This window comes from Etheostoma spectabile, unplaced genomic scaffold, assembly GCF_008692095.1.
Source record: "Etheostoma spectabile isolate EspeVRDwgs_2016 unplaced genomic scaffold, UIUC_Espe_1.0 scaffold00000978, whole genome shotgun sequence".
NCBI lineage: Eukaryota > Metazoa > Chordata > Actinopteri > Perciformes > Percidae > Etheostoma > Etheostoma spectabile.
The window spans coordinates 21,483-33,949 of NW_022602671.1; the positions used below are offsets into that span (position 1 = coordinate 21,483).

At 47.8% G+C, this 12,467-nt stretch overlaps 25 non-coding genes across 25 annotated transcripts; all 25 read left to right on the top strand.

Annotated features, from left to right (window-relative positions):
• The first annotated feature begins 376 nt into the window (after positions 1-376).
• On the top strand, positions 377-539 carry LOC116674723 (U1 spliceosomal RNA). The gene has a single exon (XR_004328199.1). It is a non-coding gene; the product is annotated as a U1 spliceosomal RNA (small nuclear RNA).
• Positions 540-911: 372 nt separating this feature from the next.
• Positions 912-1,075, top strand: LOC116674714 (U1 spliceosomal RNA). Its single transcript, XR_004328190.1, has one exon. It is a non-coding gene; the product is annotated as a U1 spliceosomal RNA (small nuclear RNA).
• Positions 1,076-1,456: 381 nt separating this feature from the next.
• LOC116674697 (U1 spliceosomal RNA) lies at positions 1,457-1,620 on the top strand. Its single transcript, XR_004328174.1, has one exon. It is a non-coding gene; the product is annotated as a U1 spliceosomal RNA (small nuclear RNA).
• A 112-nt stretch (positions 1,621-1,732) lies between these two features.
• On the top strand, positions 1,733-1,896 carry LOC116674699 (U1 spliceosomal RNA). The gene has a single exon (XR_004328176.1). It is a non-coding gene; the product is annotated as a U1 spliceosomal RNA (small nuclear RNA).
• Positions 1,897-2,280: 384 nt separating this feature from the next.
• On the top strand, positions 2,281-2,443 carry LOC116674659 (U1 spliceosomal RNA). Its single transcript, XR_004328139.1, has one exon. It is a non-coding gene; the product is annotated as a U1 spliceosomal RNA (small nuclear RNA).
• Positions 2,444-2,826: 383 nt separating this feature from the next.
• On the top strand, positions 2,827-2,990 carry LOC116674700 (U1 spliceosomal RNA). The gene has a single exon (XR_004328177.1). It is a non-coding gene; the product is annotated as a U1 spliceosomal RNA (small nuclear RNA).
• A 112-nt stretch (positions 2,991-3,102) lies between these two features.
• Positions 3,103-3,266, top strand: LOC116674701 (U1 spliceosomal RNA). Its single transcript, XR_004328178.1, has one exon. It is a non-coding gene; the product is annotated as a U1 spliceosomal RNA (small nuclear RNA).
• Positions 3,267-3,649: 383 nt separating this feature from the next.
• LOC116674715 (U1 spliceosomal RNA) lies at positions 3,650-3,813 on the top strand. Its single transcript, XR_004328191.1, has one exon. It is a non-coding gene; the product is annotated as a U1 spliceosomal RNA (small nuclear RNA).
• Positions 3,814-4,196: 383 nt separating this feature from the next.
• LOC116674716 (U1 spliceosomal RNA) lies at positions 4,197-4,360 on the top strand. Its single transcript, XR_004328192.1, has one exon. It is a non-coding gene; the product is annotated as a U1 spliceosomal RNA (small nuclear RNA).
• A 382-nt stretch (positions 4,361-4,742) lies between these two features.
• LOC116674709 (U1 spliceosomal RNA) lies at positions 4,743-4,906 on the top strand. Its single transcript, XR_004328185.1, has one exon. It is a non-coding gene; the product is annotated as a U1 spliceosomal RNA (small nuclear RNA).
• Positions 4,907-5,018: 112 nt separating this feature from the next.
• Positions 5,019-5,182, top strand: LOC116674702 (U1 spliceosomal RNA). The gene has a single exon (XR_004328179.1). It is a non-coding gene; the product is annotated as a U1 spliceosomal RNA (small nuclear RNA).
• A 368-nt stretch (positions 5,183-5,550) lies between these two features.
• On the top strand, positions 5,551-5,714 carry LOC116674712 (U1 spliceosomal RNA). The gene has a single exon (XR_004328188.1). It is a non-coding gene; the product is annotated as a U1 spliceosomal RNA (small nuclear RNA).
• Positions 5,715-6,094: 380 nt separating this feature from the next.
• On the top strand, positions 6,095-6,258 carry LOC116674703 (U1 spliceosomal RNA). Its single transcript, XR_004328180.1, has one exon. It is a non-coding gene; the product is annotated as a U1 spliceosomal RNA (small nuclear RNA).
• Positions 6,259-6,641: 383 nt separating this feature from the next.
• LOC116674704 (U1 spliceosomal RNA) lies at positions 6,642-6,805 on the top strand. Its single transcript, XR_004328181.1, has one exon. It is a non-coding gene; the product is annotated as a U1 spliceosomal RNA (small nuclear RNA).
• A 384-nt stretch (positions 6,806-7,189) lies between these two features.
• On the top strand, positions 7,190-7,353 carry LOC116674698 (U1 spliceosomal RNA). The gene has a single exon (XR_004328175.1). It is a non-coding gene; the product is annotated as a U1 spliceosomal RNA (small nuclear RNA).
• A 383-nt stretch (positions 7,354-7,736) lies between these two features.
• Positions 7,737-7,898, top strand: LOC116674666 (U1 spliceosomal RNA). Its single transcript, XR_004328146.1, has one exon. It is a non-coding gene; the product is annotated as a U1 spliceosomal RNA (small nuclear RNA).
• Positions 7,899-8,279: 381 nt separating this feature from the next.
• On the top strand, positions 8,280-8,442 carry LOC116674725 (U1 spliceosomal RNA). The gene has a single exon (XR_004328201.1). It is a non-coding gene; the product is annotated as a U1 spliceosomal RNA (small nuclear RNA).
• Positions 8,443-8,548: 106 nt separating this feature from the next.
• Positions 8,549-8,711, top strand: LOC116674668 (U1 spliceosomal RNA). The gene has a single exon (XR_004328148.1). It is a non-coding gene; the product is annotated as a U1 spliceosomal RNA (small nuclear RNA).
• A 368-nt stretch (positions 8,712-9,079) lies between these two features.
• LOC116674675 (U1 spliceosomal RNA) lies at positions 9,080-9,236 on the top strand. Its single transcript, XR_004328154.1, has one exon. It is a non-coding gene; the product is annotated as a U1 spliceosomal RNA (small nuclear RNA).
• Positions 9,237-9,615: 379 nt separating this feature from the next.
• Positions 9,616-9,777, top strand: LOC116674670 (U1 spliceosomal RNA). Its single transcript, XR_004328150.1, has one exon. It is a non-coding gene; the product is annotated as a U1 spliceosomal RNA (small nuclear RNA).
• Positions 9,778-10,152: 375 nt separating this feature from the next.
• LOC116674674 (U1 spliceosomal RNA) lies at positions 10,153-10,311 on the top strand. The gene has a single exon (XR_004328153.1). It is a non-coding gene; the product is annotated as a U1 spliceosomal RNA (small nuclear RNA).
• Positions 10,312-10,684: 373 nt separating this feature from the next.
• On the top strand, positions 10,685-10,845 carry LOC116674673 (U1 spliceosomal RNA). Its single transcript, XR_004328152.1, has one exon. It is a non-coding gene; the product is annotated as a U1 spliceosomal RNA (small nuclear RNA).
• A 375-nt stretch (positions 10,846-11,220) lies between these two features.
• On the top strand, positions 11,221-11,380 carry LOC116674671 (U1 spliceosomal RNA). Its single transcript, XR_004328151.1, has one exon. It is a non-coding gene; the product is annotated as a U1 spliceosomal RNA (small nuclear RNA).
• Positions 11,381-11,757: 377 nt separating this feature from the next.
• Positions 11,758-11,923, top strand: LOC116674669 (U1 spliceosomal RNA). Its single transcript, XR_004328149.1, has one exon. It is a non-coding gene; the product is annotated as a U1 spliceosomal RNA (small nuclear RNA).
• A 370-nt stretch (positions 11,924-12,293) lies between these two features.
• Positions 12,294-12,456, top strand: LOC116674663 (U1 spliceosomal RNA). The gene has a single exon (XR_004328143.1). It is a non-coding gene; the product is annotated as a U1 spliceosomal RNA (small nuclear RNA).
• Positions 12,457-12,467: the final 11 nt, after the last annotated feature.

A 12,467-nucleotide genomic window follows, 5' to 3' on the forward strand; every position in this document is an offset into this window, starting at 1 on the left:
TGTTGAAAAAAAAACAGTTCTTACCTCATGATGTCCTGTAGAGTGCATGCAAGCAACTTTGCTGGACTATGCATTTTGTCATAAATTTGGATGCCAGTGACGAATGGGTGTGGCCTTTTGGTTGTGACCGAGTTGCGTGTTCTCCCTTCCAAGGTTTTTCTCTCTTTGCGGGAATCAATGTACTTCAATTTTTCCAATGCTGGCATGCTCAGGTTAAAGGCTTTTGTGCAGCAGGTTTGCTTTCTGACATGCAGAAACAGCTTGCCCAGGTCTGCTACTGCGGAAAGCACTGAACTCTGGTATGATGCATTTTAGCAACCGTCAGCCAGAGTTCTGTGTCTGGGAATGAAGTCCTTTTCTCTGGCTCTTCCAACTCATACTTACCTGGCAGGGGAGATACCATGATCAAGAAGGTGGTTCACCCAGGGCGAGGCTTAACCATTGCACTCCGGTTATGCTGACCCTGCGAATTCCCCAAATGTGGGAATCTCGACTGCATAATTTGTGGTAGTGGGGGACTGCGTTCGCGCTCTCCCCTGAACATACTGTTGAAAAAAAAACAGTTCTTACCTCATGATGTCCTGTAGAGTGCATGCAGCAACTTTTGGACTATGCATAAATTTGGATGCCAGTGACGAATGGGTGTGGCCTTTTGGTTGTGACCGAGTTGCGTGTTCTCCCTTCCAAGGTTTTTCTCTCTTTGCGGGAATCAATGTACTTCAATTTTTCCAATGCTGGCATGCTCAGGTTAAAGGCTTTTGTGCAGCAGGTTTGCTTTCTGACATGCAGAAACAGCTTGCCCAGGTCTGCTACTGCGGAAAGCACTGAACTCTGGTATGATGCATTTTAGCAACCGTCAGCCAGAGTTCTGTGTCTGGGAATGAAGTCCTTTTCTCTGGCTCTTCCAACTCATACTTACCTGGCAGGGGAGATACCATGATCAAGAAGGTGGTTCACCCAGGGCGAGGCTTAACCATTGCACTCCGGTTATGCTGACCCCTGCGAATTCCCCAAATGTGGGAATCTCGACTGCATAATTTGTGGTAGTGGGGGACTGCGTTCGCGCTCTCCCTGAACATAATGTTGAAAAAAAAACAGTTCTTACCTCATGATGTCCTGTAGAGTGCATGCCAGCAACTTTGCTGGACTATGCATTTTGTCATAAATTTGGATGCCAGTGACGAATGGGTGTGGCCTTTTGGTTGTGACCGAGTTGCGTGTTCTCCCTTCCAAGGTTTTCTCTCTTTGCGGGAATCAATGTACTTCAATTTTTCCAATGCTGGCATGCTCAGGTTAAAGGCTTTTGTGCAGCAGGTTTGCTTTCTGACATGCAGAAACAGCTTGCCCAGGTCTGCTACTGCGGAAAGCACTGAACTCTGGTATGATGCATTTTAGCAACCGTCAGCCAGAGTTCTGTGTCTGGGAATGAAGTCCTTTTCTCTGGCTCTTCCAACTCATACTTACCTGGCAGGGGAGATACCATGATCAAGAAGGTGGTTCACCCAGGGCGAGGCTTAACCATTGCACTCCGGTTATGCTGACCCCTGCGAATTCCCCAAATGTGGGAATCTCGACTGCATAATTTGTGGTAGTGGGGGACTGCGTTCGCGCTCTCCCCTGAACATACTGTTGAAAAAATAAACAGTTCTTACCTCATGATGTCCTGTAGAGTGCATGCCAGCCAGAGTTCTGTGTCTGGGAATCAAGTCCTTTTCTCTGGCTCTTCCAACTCATACTTACCTGGCAGGGGAGATACCATGATCAAGAAGGTGGTTCACCCAGGGCGAGGCTTAACCATTGCACTCCGGTTATGCTGACCCCTGCGAATTCCCCAAATGTGGGAATCTCGACTGCATAATTTGTGGTAGTGGGGGACTGCGTTCGCGCTCTCCCCTGAACATACTGTTGAAAAAATAAACAGTTCTTACCTCATGATGTCCTGTAGAGTGCATGCCAGCAACTTTGCTGGACTATGCATTTTGTCATAAATTTGGATGCCAGTGACGAATGGGTGTGGCCTTTTGGTTGTGACCGAGTTGCGTGTTCTCCCTTCCAAGGTTTTTCTCTCTTTGCGGGAATCAATGTACTTCAATTTTTCCAATGCTGGCATGCTCAGGTTAAAGGCTTTTGTGCAGCAGGTTTGCTTTCTGACATGCAGAAACAGCTTGCCCAGGTCTGCTACTGCGGAAAGCACTGAACTCTGGTATGATGCATTTTAGCAACCGTCAGCCAGAGTTCTGTGTCTGGGAATGAAGTCCTTTTCTCTGGCTCTTCCAACTCATACTTACCTGGCAGGGGAGATACCATGATCAAGAAGGTGGTTCACCCAGGGCGAGGCTTAACCATTGCACTCCGGTTATGCTGACCCCTGCGAATTCCCCAAATGTGGGAATCTCGACTGCATAATTGTGGTAGTGGGGGACTGCGTTCGCGCTCTCCCCTGAACATAATGTTGAAAAAAAAACAGTTCTTACCTCATGATGTCCTGTAGAGTGCATGCCAGCAACTTTGCTGGACTATGCATTTTGTCATAAATTTGGATGCCAGTGACGAATGGGTGTGGCCTTTTGGTTGTGACCGAGTTGCGTGTTCTCCCTTCCAAGGTTTTTCTCTCTTTGCGGGAATCAATGTACTTCAATTTTTCCAATGCTGGCATGCTCAGGTTAAAGGCTTTTGTGCAGCAGGTTTGCTTTCTGACATGCAGAAACAGCTTGCCCAGGTCTGCTACTGCGGAAAGCACTGAACTCTGGTATGATGCATTTTAGCAACCGTCAGCCAGAGTTCTGTGTCTGGGAATGAAGTCCTTTTCTCTGGCTCTTCCAACTCATACTTACCTGGCAGGGGAGATACCATGATCAAGAAGGTGGTTCACCCAGGGCGAGGCTTAACCATTGCACTCCGGTTATGCTGACCCCTGCGAATTCCCCAAATGTGGGAATCTCGACTGCATAATTTGTGGTAGTGGGGGACTGCGTTCGCGCTCTCCCCTGAACATACTGTTGAAAAAATAAACAGTTCTTACCTCATGATGTCCTGTAGAGTGCATGCCAGCCAGAGTTCTGTGTCTGGGAATCAAGTCCTTTTCTCTGGCTCTTCCAACTCATACTTACCTGGCAGGGGAGATACCATGATCAAGAAGGTGGTTCACCCAGGGCGAGGCTTAACCATTGCACTCCGGTTATGCTGACCCCTGCGAATTCCCCAAATGTGGGAATCTCGACTGCATAATTTGTGGTAGTGGGGGACTGCGTTCGCGCTCTCCCCTGAACATACTGTTGAAAAAATAAACAGTTCTTACCTCATGATGTCCTGTAGAGTGCATGCCAGCAACTTTGCTGGACTATGCATTTTGTCATAAATTTGGATGCCAGTGACGAATGGGTGTGGCCTTTTGGTTGTGACCGAGTTGCGTGTTCTCCCTTCCAAGGTTTTTCTCTCTTTGCGGGAATCAATGTACTTCAATTTTTCAATGCTGGCATGCTCAGGTTAAAGGCTTTTGTGCAGCAGGTTTGCTTTCTGACATGCAGAAACAGCTTGCCCAGGTCTGCTACTGCGGAAAGCACTGAACTCTGGTATGATGCATTTTAGCAACCGTCAGCCAGAGTTCTGTGTCTGGGAATGAAGTCCTTTTCTCTGGCTCTTCCAACTCATACTTACCTGGCAGGGGAGATACCATGATCAAGAAGGTGGTTCACCCAGGGCGAGGCTTAACCATTGCACTCCGGTTATGCTGACCCCTGCGAATTCCCCAAATGTGGGAATCTCGACTGCATAATTTGTGGTAGTGGGGGACTGCGTTCGCGCTCTCCCTGAACATAATGTTGAAAAAAAAAACAGTTCTTACCTCATGATGTCCTGTAGAGTGCATGCCAGCAACTTTGCTGGACTATGCATTTTGTCATAAATTTGGATGCCAGTGACGAATGGGTGTGGCCTTTTGGTTGTGACCGAGTTGCGTGTTCTCCCTTCCAAGGTTTTTCTCTCTTTGCGGGAATCAATGTACTTCAATTTTTCCAATGCTGGCATGCTCAGGTTAAAGGCTTTTGTGCAGCAGGTTTGCTTTCTGACATGCAGAAACAGCTTGCCCAGGTCTGCTACTGCGGAAAGCACTGAACTCTGGTATGATGCATTTTAGCAACCGTCAGCCAGAGTTCTGTGTCTGGGAATGAAGTCCTTTTCTCTGGCTCTTCCAACTCATACTTACCTGGCAGGGGAGATACCATGATCAAGAAGGTGGTTCACCCAGGGCGAGGCTTAACCATTGCACTCCGGTTATGCTGACCCCTGCGAATTCCCCAAATGTGGGAATCTCGACTGCATAATTTGTGGTAGTGGGGGACTGCGTTCGCGCTCTCCCTGAACATAATGTTGAAAAAAAAACAGTTCTTACCTCATGATGTCCTGTAGAGTGCATGCCAGCAACTTTGCTGGACTATGCATTTTGTCATAAATTTGGATGCCAGTGACGAATGGGTGTGGCCTTTTGGTTGTGACCGAGTTGCGTGTTCTCCCTTCCAAGGTTTTTCTCTCTTTGCGGGAATCAATGTACTTCAATTTTTCCAATGCTGGCATGCTCAGGTTAAAGGCTTTTGTGCAGCAGGTTTGCTTTCTGACATGCAGAAACAGCTTGCCCAGGTCTGCTACTGCGGAAAGCACTGAACTCTGGTATGATGCATTTTAGCAACCGTCAGCCAGAGTTCTGTGTCTGGGAATGAAGTCCTTTTCTCTGGCTCTTCCAACTCATACTTACCTGGCAGGGGAGATACCATGATCAAGAAGGTGGTTCACCCAGGGCGAGGCTTAACCATTGCACTCCGGTTATGCTGACCCCTGCGAATTCCCCAAATGCGGGAATCTCGACTGCATAATTTGTGGTAGTGGGGGACTGCGTTCGCGCTCTCCCCTGAACATACTGTTGAAAAAATAAACAGTTCTTACCTCATGATGTCCTGTAGAGTGCATGCCAGCCAGAGTTCTGTGTCTGGGAATCAAGTCCTTTTCTCTGGCTCTTCCAACTCATACTTACCTGGCAGGGGAGATACCATGATCAAGAAGGTGGTTCACCCAGGGCGAGGCTTAACCATTGCACTCCGGTTATGCTGACCCCTGCGAATTCCCCAAATGTGGGAATCTCGACTGCATAATTTGTGGTAGTGGGGGACTGCGTTCGCGCTCTCCCCTGAACATACTGTTGAAAAAATAAACAGTTCTTACCTCATGATGTCCTGTAGAGTGCATGCCAGCAACTTTGCTGGACAATGCATTTTGTCATAAATTTGGATGCCAGTGACGAATGGGTGTGGCCTTTTGGTTGTGACCGAGTTGCGTGTTCTCCCTTCCAAGGTTTTTCTCTCTTTGCGGGAATCAATGTTTTTCAATTTTTCAGGTTAAAGGCTTTTGTGCAGCAGGTTTGCTTCCTGACATGCAGAAACAGCTTGCCCAGGTCTGCTACTGCGGAAAGCACTGAACTCTGGTATGATGCATTTTAGCAACCGTCAGCCAGAGTTCTGTGTCTGGGAATGAAGTCCTTTTCTCTGGCTCTTCCAACTCATACTTACCTGGCAGGGGAGATACCATGATCAAGAAGGTGGTTCACCCAGGGCGAGGCTTAACCATTGCACTCCGGTTATGCTGACCTCTGCGAATTCCCCAAATGTGGGAATCTCGACTGCATAATTTGTGGTAGTGGGGGACTGCGTTCGCGCTCTCCCCTGAACATAATGTTGAAAAAAAAACAGTTCTTACCTCATGATGTCCTGTAGAGTGCATGCAAGCAACTTTGCTGGACTATGCATTTTGTCATATTTGGATGCCAGTGACGAATGGGTGTGGCCTTTTGGTTGTGACCGAGTTGAGTGTTCTCCCTTCCAAGGTTTTTCTCTCTTTGCGGGAATCAATGTACTTCAATTTTCCAATGCTGGCATGCTCAGGTTAAAGGCTTTTGTGCAGCAGGTTTGCTTTCTGACATGCAGAAACAGCTTGCCCAGGTCTGCTACTGCGGAAAGCACTGAACTCTGGTATGATGCATTTTAGCAACCGTCAGCCAGAGTTCTGTGTCTGGGAATGAAGTCCTTTTCTCTGGCTCTTCCAACTCATACTTACCTGGCAGGGGAGATACCATGATCAAGAAGGTGGTTCACCCAGGGCGAGGCTTAACCATTGCACTCCGGTTATGCTGACCCCTGCGAATTCCCCAAATGTGGGAATCTCGACTGCATAATTTGTGGTAGTGGGGGACTGCGTTCGCGCTCTCCCCTGAACATACTGTTGAAAAAATAAACAGTTCTTACCTCATGATGTCCTGTAGAGTGCATGCAAGCAACTTTGCTGGACTATGCATTTTGTCATAAATTTGGATGCCAGTGACGAATGGGTGTGGCCTTTTGGTTGTGACCGAGTTGCGTGTTCTCCCTTCCAAGGTTTTTCTCTCTTTGCGGGAATCAATGTACTTCAATTTTTCCAATGCTGGCATGCTCAGGTTAAAGGCTTTTGTGCAGCAGGTTTGCTTTCTGACATGCAGAAACAGCTTGCCCAGGTCTGCTACTGCGGAAAGCACTGAACTCTGGTATGATGCATTTTAGCAACCGTCAGCCAGAGTTCTGTGTCTGGGAATGAAGTCCTTTCTCTGGCTCTTCCAACTCATACTTACCTGGCAGGGGAGATACCATGATCAAGAAGGTGGTTCACCCAGGGCGAGGCTTAACCATTGCACTCCGGTTATGCTGACCCCTGCGAATTCCCCAAATGTGGGAATCTCGACTGCATAATTTGTGGTAGTGGGGGACTGCGTTCGCGCTCTCCCCTGAACATAATGTTGAAAAAAAAAACAGTTCTTACCTCATGATGTCCTGTAGAGTGCATGCCAGCAACTTTGCTGGACTATGCATTTTGTCATAAATTTGGATGCCAGTGACGAATGGGTGTGGCCTTTTGGTTGTGACCGAGTTGCGTGTTCTCCCTTCCAAGGTTTTTCTCTCTTTGCGGGAATCAATGTACTTCAATTTTTCCAATGCTGGCATGCTCAGGTTAAAGGCTTTTGTGCAGCAGGTTTGCTTTCTGACATGCAGAAACAGCTTGCCCAGGTCTGCTACTGCGGAAAGCACTGAACTCTGGTATGATGCATTTTAGCAACCGTCAGCCAGAGTTCTGTGTCTGGGAATGAAGTCCTTTTCTCTGGCTCTTCCAACTCATACTTACCTGGCAGGGGAGATACCATGATCAAGAAGGTGGTTCACCCAGGGCGAGGCTTAACCATTGCACTCCGGTTATGCTGACCCCTGCGAATTCCCCAAATGTGGGAATCTCGACTGCATAATTTGTGGTAGTGGGGGACTGCGTTCGCGCTCTCCCCCAAACATACTGTTGAAAAAATAAACAGTTCTTACCTCATGATGTCCTGTAGAGTGCATGCAAGCAACTTTGCTGGACTATGCATTTTGTCATAAATTTGGATGCCAGTGACGAATGGGTGTGGCCTTTGGTTGTGACCGAGTTGCGTGTTCTCCCTTCCAAGGTTTTTCTCTCTTTGCGGGAATCAATGTACTTCAATTTTTCCAATGCTGGCATGCTCAGGTTAAAGGCTTTTGTGCAGCAGGTTTGCTTTCTGACATGCAGAAACAGCTTGCCCAGGTCTGCTACTGCGGAAAGCACTGAACTCTGGTATGATGCATTTTAGCAACCGTCAGCCAGAGTTCTGTGTCTGGGAATGAAGTCCTTTTCTCTGGCTCTTCCAACTCATACTTACCTGGCAGGGGAGATACCATGATCAAGAAGGTGGTTCACCCAGGGCGAGGCTTAACCATTGCACTCCGGTTATGCTGACCCTGCGAATTCCCCAAATGTGGGAATCTCGACTGCATAATTGTGGTAGTGGGGGACTGCGTTCGCGCTCTCCCTGAACATAATGTTGAAAAAATAAACAGTTCTTACCTCATGATGTCCTGTAGAGTGCATGCAAGCAACTTTGCTGGACTATGCATTTTGTCATAAATTTGGATGCCAGTGACGAATGGGTGTGGCCTTTTGGTTGTGACCGAGTTGCGTGTTCTCCCTTCCAAGGTTTTTCTCTCTTTGCGGGAATCAATGTACTTCAATTTTCCAATGCTGGCATGCTCAGGTTAAAGGCTTTTGTGCAGCAGGTTTGCTTCTGACATGCAGAAACAGCTTGCCCAGGTCTGCTACTGCGGAAAGCACTGAACTCTGGTATGATGCATTTTAGCAACCGTCAGCCAGAGTTCTGTGTCTGGGAATGAAGTCCTTTTCTCTGGCTCTTCCAACTCATACTTACCTGGCAGGGGAGATACCATGATCAAGAAGGTGGTTCACCCAGGGCGAGGCTTAACCATTGCACTCCGGTTATGCTGACCCTGCGAATTCCCCAAATGCGGGAATCTCGACTGCATAATTTGTGGTAGTGGGGGACTGCGTTCGCGCTCTCCCCTGAACATACTGTTGAAAAAATAACAGTTTTACATCATGATGTCTGTAGAGTGCATGCCAGCCAGAGTCTGTGTCTGGGAATCAATCCTTTCTATGGCTCTTCCAACTCATACTTACCTGGCAGGGGAGGATACCATGATCAAGAAGGTGGTTCACCCAGGGCGAGGCTAACCATTGCACTCCGGTTATGCTGACCCCTGCGAATTCCCCAAATGTGGGAATCTCGACTGCATAATTTGTGGTAGTGGGGACTGCAGTTCGCGCTCTCCCTGGAACATACTGTTGAAAAAAATAACAGTCTACCTCATGATGTCCTGTAGAGTGCATGCCAGCAACTTTGCTGGACAATGCATTTTGTCATAAATTTGGATGCCAGTGACGAATGGGTGTGCCTCCCGTTTGGTTGTGACCGAGTTGCGTGTTCTCCCTTCCAAGGTTTTTCTCTCTTTGCGGGGAATCAATGTACTTCAATTTTCAGGTTAAGGCTTTTGTGCAGCAGGTTTGCTTCCTGACATGCAGAAACAGCTTGCCCAGGTCTGCTACTGCGAAAGCACTGAAATCTGGTATGATGCATTTTAGCAACCGTCAGCCAGAGTTCTGTGTCTGGGAATGGAAGTCCTTTCTCTGGCTCTTCCAACTCATACTTACATGGCAGGGGAGATACCATGGATCGAAGGTGGTTCACCCAGGGCGAGGCTAACCATGCACTCCGGTTATGCGACCTCTGCGAATTCCCAAATGTGGAATTCTGACTGCATAATTGTGGTAGTGGGGGACTGCGTTCGCGCTCTCCCCTGAAACATAATGTTGAAAAAAAAACAGTCTTACCTATGATGTCTGTAGAGTGCATGCAAGCAACTTTGCTGGACTAGCATTTTGTCATAAATTGGATGCCAGTGACGAATGGGTGTGGCCTTTGGGTGTGACCGAGAGTTGAGTGTTCTCCCTTCCAAGGTTTTTCTCTCTTTGCGGGAAATCAATGTACTTCAATTTTTCCATGCTGGCATGCTCAGGTTAAAGGCTTTTGTGCAGCAGGTTTGCTTTCTGACATGCGAAACCAGCTTGCCCAGGTATGCTACTGCGGAAAGCACTGAACTCTGGTATGATGCATTTTAGAAACCGTCAGCCAGAGTTCTGTGTCTGGGAATCAAGTCCTTTCTCTGGCTCTTCCAACTCATACTTACCTGGCAGGGGAGATACCATGATCAAGAAGGGGTTCCCCCAGGGCGAGGCTTAACCATTGCACTCGGTTATGCTGACCTCTGCGAATTCCCCAAATGTGGGGAATCTCGACTGCATAATTGTCGTAGTGGGGGACTGCGTTCGCGCTCTCCCCTGCAAATAATGTTGAAAAAAAAACCAGTCTTACCTCATGATGTCCTGTAGAGTGCATGCAAGAAACTTTGCTGGACTATGCATTTTGTCAAAATTTGGATGCCAGTGACGAATGGGTGTGGCCTTTGGTTGTGACCGAGTTGAGTGTCTCCCTTCCAGGTTTTTCTCTCTTTGCGGGAATCAATGTACTTCAATTTTTCCAATGCTGGCATGCTCAGGTTAAAGCTTTTGTGCAGCAGGTTTGCTTCTGACATGCAGAAACAGCTTGCCCAGGTCTGCTACTGCGGAAAGCAATGAACTCTGGTATGATGCATTTTAGCAACCGTCAGCAGAGTTCTGTGTCTGGGAATCAAGTCCTTTTCTCTGGCTCTCCAACTCATACTTACCTGGCAGGGGAGATACCATGATCAAGAAGGGGTCACCAGGGCGAGCTTAACCATTGCACTCCGGTTATGCTGACCTCTGCGAATTCCCCAAATGTGGGAATCTCGACTGCATATTTGTCGTAGTGGGGGACTGCGTTCGCGCTCTCCCCTGAACATAATGTTGAAAAAAAAACAGTTCTTACTCAGGATGTCCTGTAGAGTGCATGCAAGCAACTTTGCTGGACTATGCATTTGTCATAAATTTGGATGCCAGTGACGAAGGGTGTGGCCTTTGGTTGTGACGAGTTGAGTGTTCTCCCTTCCAAGGGTTTTCTCTCTTTGCGGGAATCAATGTACTTCAATTTTTCCAATGCTGGCATGCTCAGGTTAAAGGCTTTGTGCAGCAGGTTTGCTTTCTGACATGCAGAAACAGCTTGCCCAGGTCTGCTACTGCGGGAAAGCACTGAACTTGGATGATGCATTTTAGCAACCGTCAGCCAGAGTTCTGGTCTGGGAATGAAAGGCTTTTCTAGCTCTTCCAACTCATACTTACCTGGCAGGGGAGATACCATGATCAAGAAGGTGGTTCACCCAGGGCGAGGCTTAACCATTGCACTCGGTTATGAGACCATGCGAATTCCCCAAATGTGGGAATCTCGATGCATAATTTGTGGTAGTGGGGGACTGCTGTTCGCGCTCTCCCCCAAAATACTGTTGAAAAATAAACAGTTCTTACCTCATGATGTCCTGTAGAGTGCATGCAAGCAACTTTGCTGGACTATGCATTTTGTCCTAAATTTGGATGCCAGGAGAATGGGTGTGGCTTTTGGTTGTGACCGAGTTGCGTGTATCCCTTCCAAGTTTTTATCTCTTTGCGGGAATCAATGTACTCAATTTTTCAATGCTGGAATGCTCAGGTTAAAGGGGCTTTTGTGCAGCAGGTTTGCTCTGACATGCAGCAACAGCTTGCCCAGGTCTGCTACTGCGGAAAGCACTGAACTCTGGTATGATGCATTTTAGCAACCGTCAGCCAGAGTTCTGTGTCTGGGAATCAAGTCCTTTCTCTGGCTCTTCCAACTCATAACTTACCTGGCAGGGGAGATACCATGATCAAGAAGGTGGTCACCCAGGGCGAGGCTTAACCATGCACTTGGTTATGCGACCTCTTGCGAATTCCCCAATGTGGGAATCTCGACTGCATAATTTGTGGTAGTGGGGGACTGCGTTCGCGCTCTCCCTGAACATAATGTTGAAAAAAAAACAGTTATTACCTCATGATGTCCTGTAGAGTGCATGCAAGCAAACTTGCTGGACTATGCATTTGTCATAAATTTGGATGCCCAGTGACGACTGGGTGTGGCCTTTTGGTTGTGACCGAGTTGAGTGTTCTCCCTTCCAAGGTTTTTCTCTCTTTGCGGAAGCAATGTACTTAAATTTTCCAATGCTGGCATGCTCAGGTAACGGCTTTTGTGCAGCAGGTTTGCTTACTGACATGCAGAAACAGCTTGCCAGGTCTGCTACTGCGGAAAGCACGAACTCTGGTATGATGAATTTTAGCAACCGTCAGCAGAGTTCTGTGTCTCGGGAATGAAGTCCTTTTCTCTGGCTCTTCCAACTCATACTTACCTGGCAGGGGAGATACCATGATCAAGAAGGTGGTTCAACCAGGGCGAGGCTAACCATTGCACTCCGGTTATGCTGACCCCTGCGAATTCCCCAAATGTGGGGAATCTCGACTGCATAATTGTGGTAGTGGGGGGGGACTGCGTTCGCGCTCTCCCCGAACATACTGTTGAAAAATAACTCGTTTTACCTCAGATTGTCCTGTAGATGCATGCAAAGCAACTTTGCTGGACTTGCCATTTGTCATAAATTGGATGCCAGTGACGAATGGGTGGGGCCTTTGGGTGTGAAAGAGTTGCGTGTTCTCCCTTCCAAGGTTTTTCTCTCTTTGCGGGAATCATGTACTTCAATTTTTCCAATGCTGGCATGCTCAGGTTAAAGGCTTTTGTGCAGCAGGTTTGCTTCCTGACATGCAGAAACGAGTGCACAGGTTGCTACTGCGGAAAGCACTGAACTATGTATGATGCTTTTAGCAACCGTCAGCCAGAGTTCTGTGCTGGAATGAAGTCTTTTCTCTGGCTCTTCCAACTCATACTTACCTGGCAGGGGAGATACCATGATCAAGAAGGTGGTTCACCCAGGCGAGGCTTAACCATTGCACTCCGGTTATGCTGACCCCTGCGAATTCCCAAAATGTGGGAATATCGACTGCATAATTTGTGGTAGTGGGGGACTGCGTTCGCGCTCTCCCTGAACATAATGTTG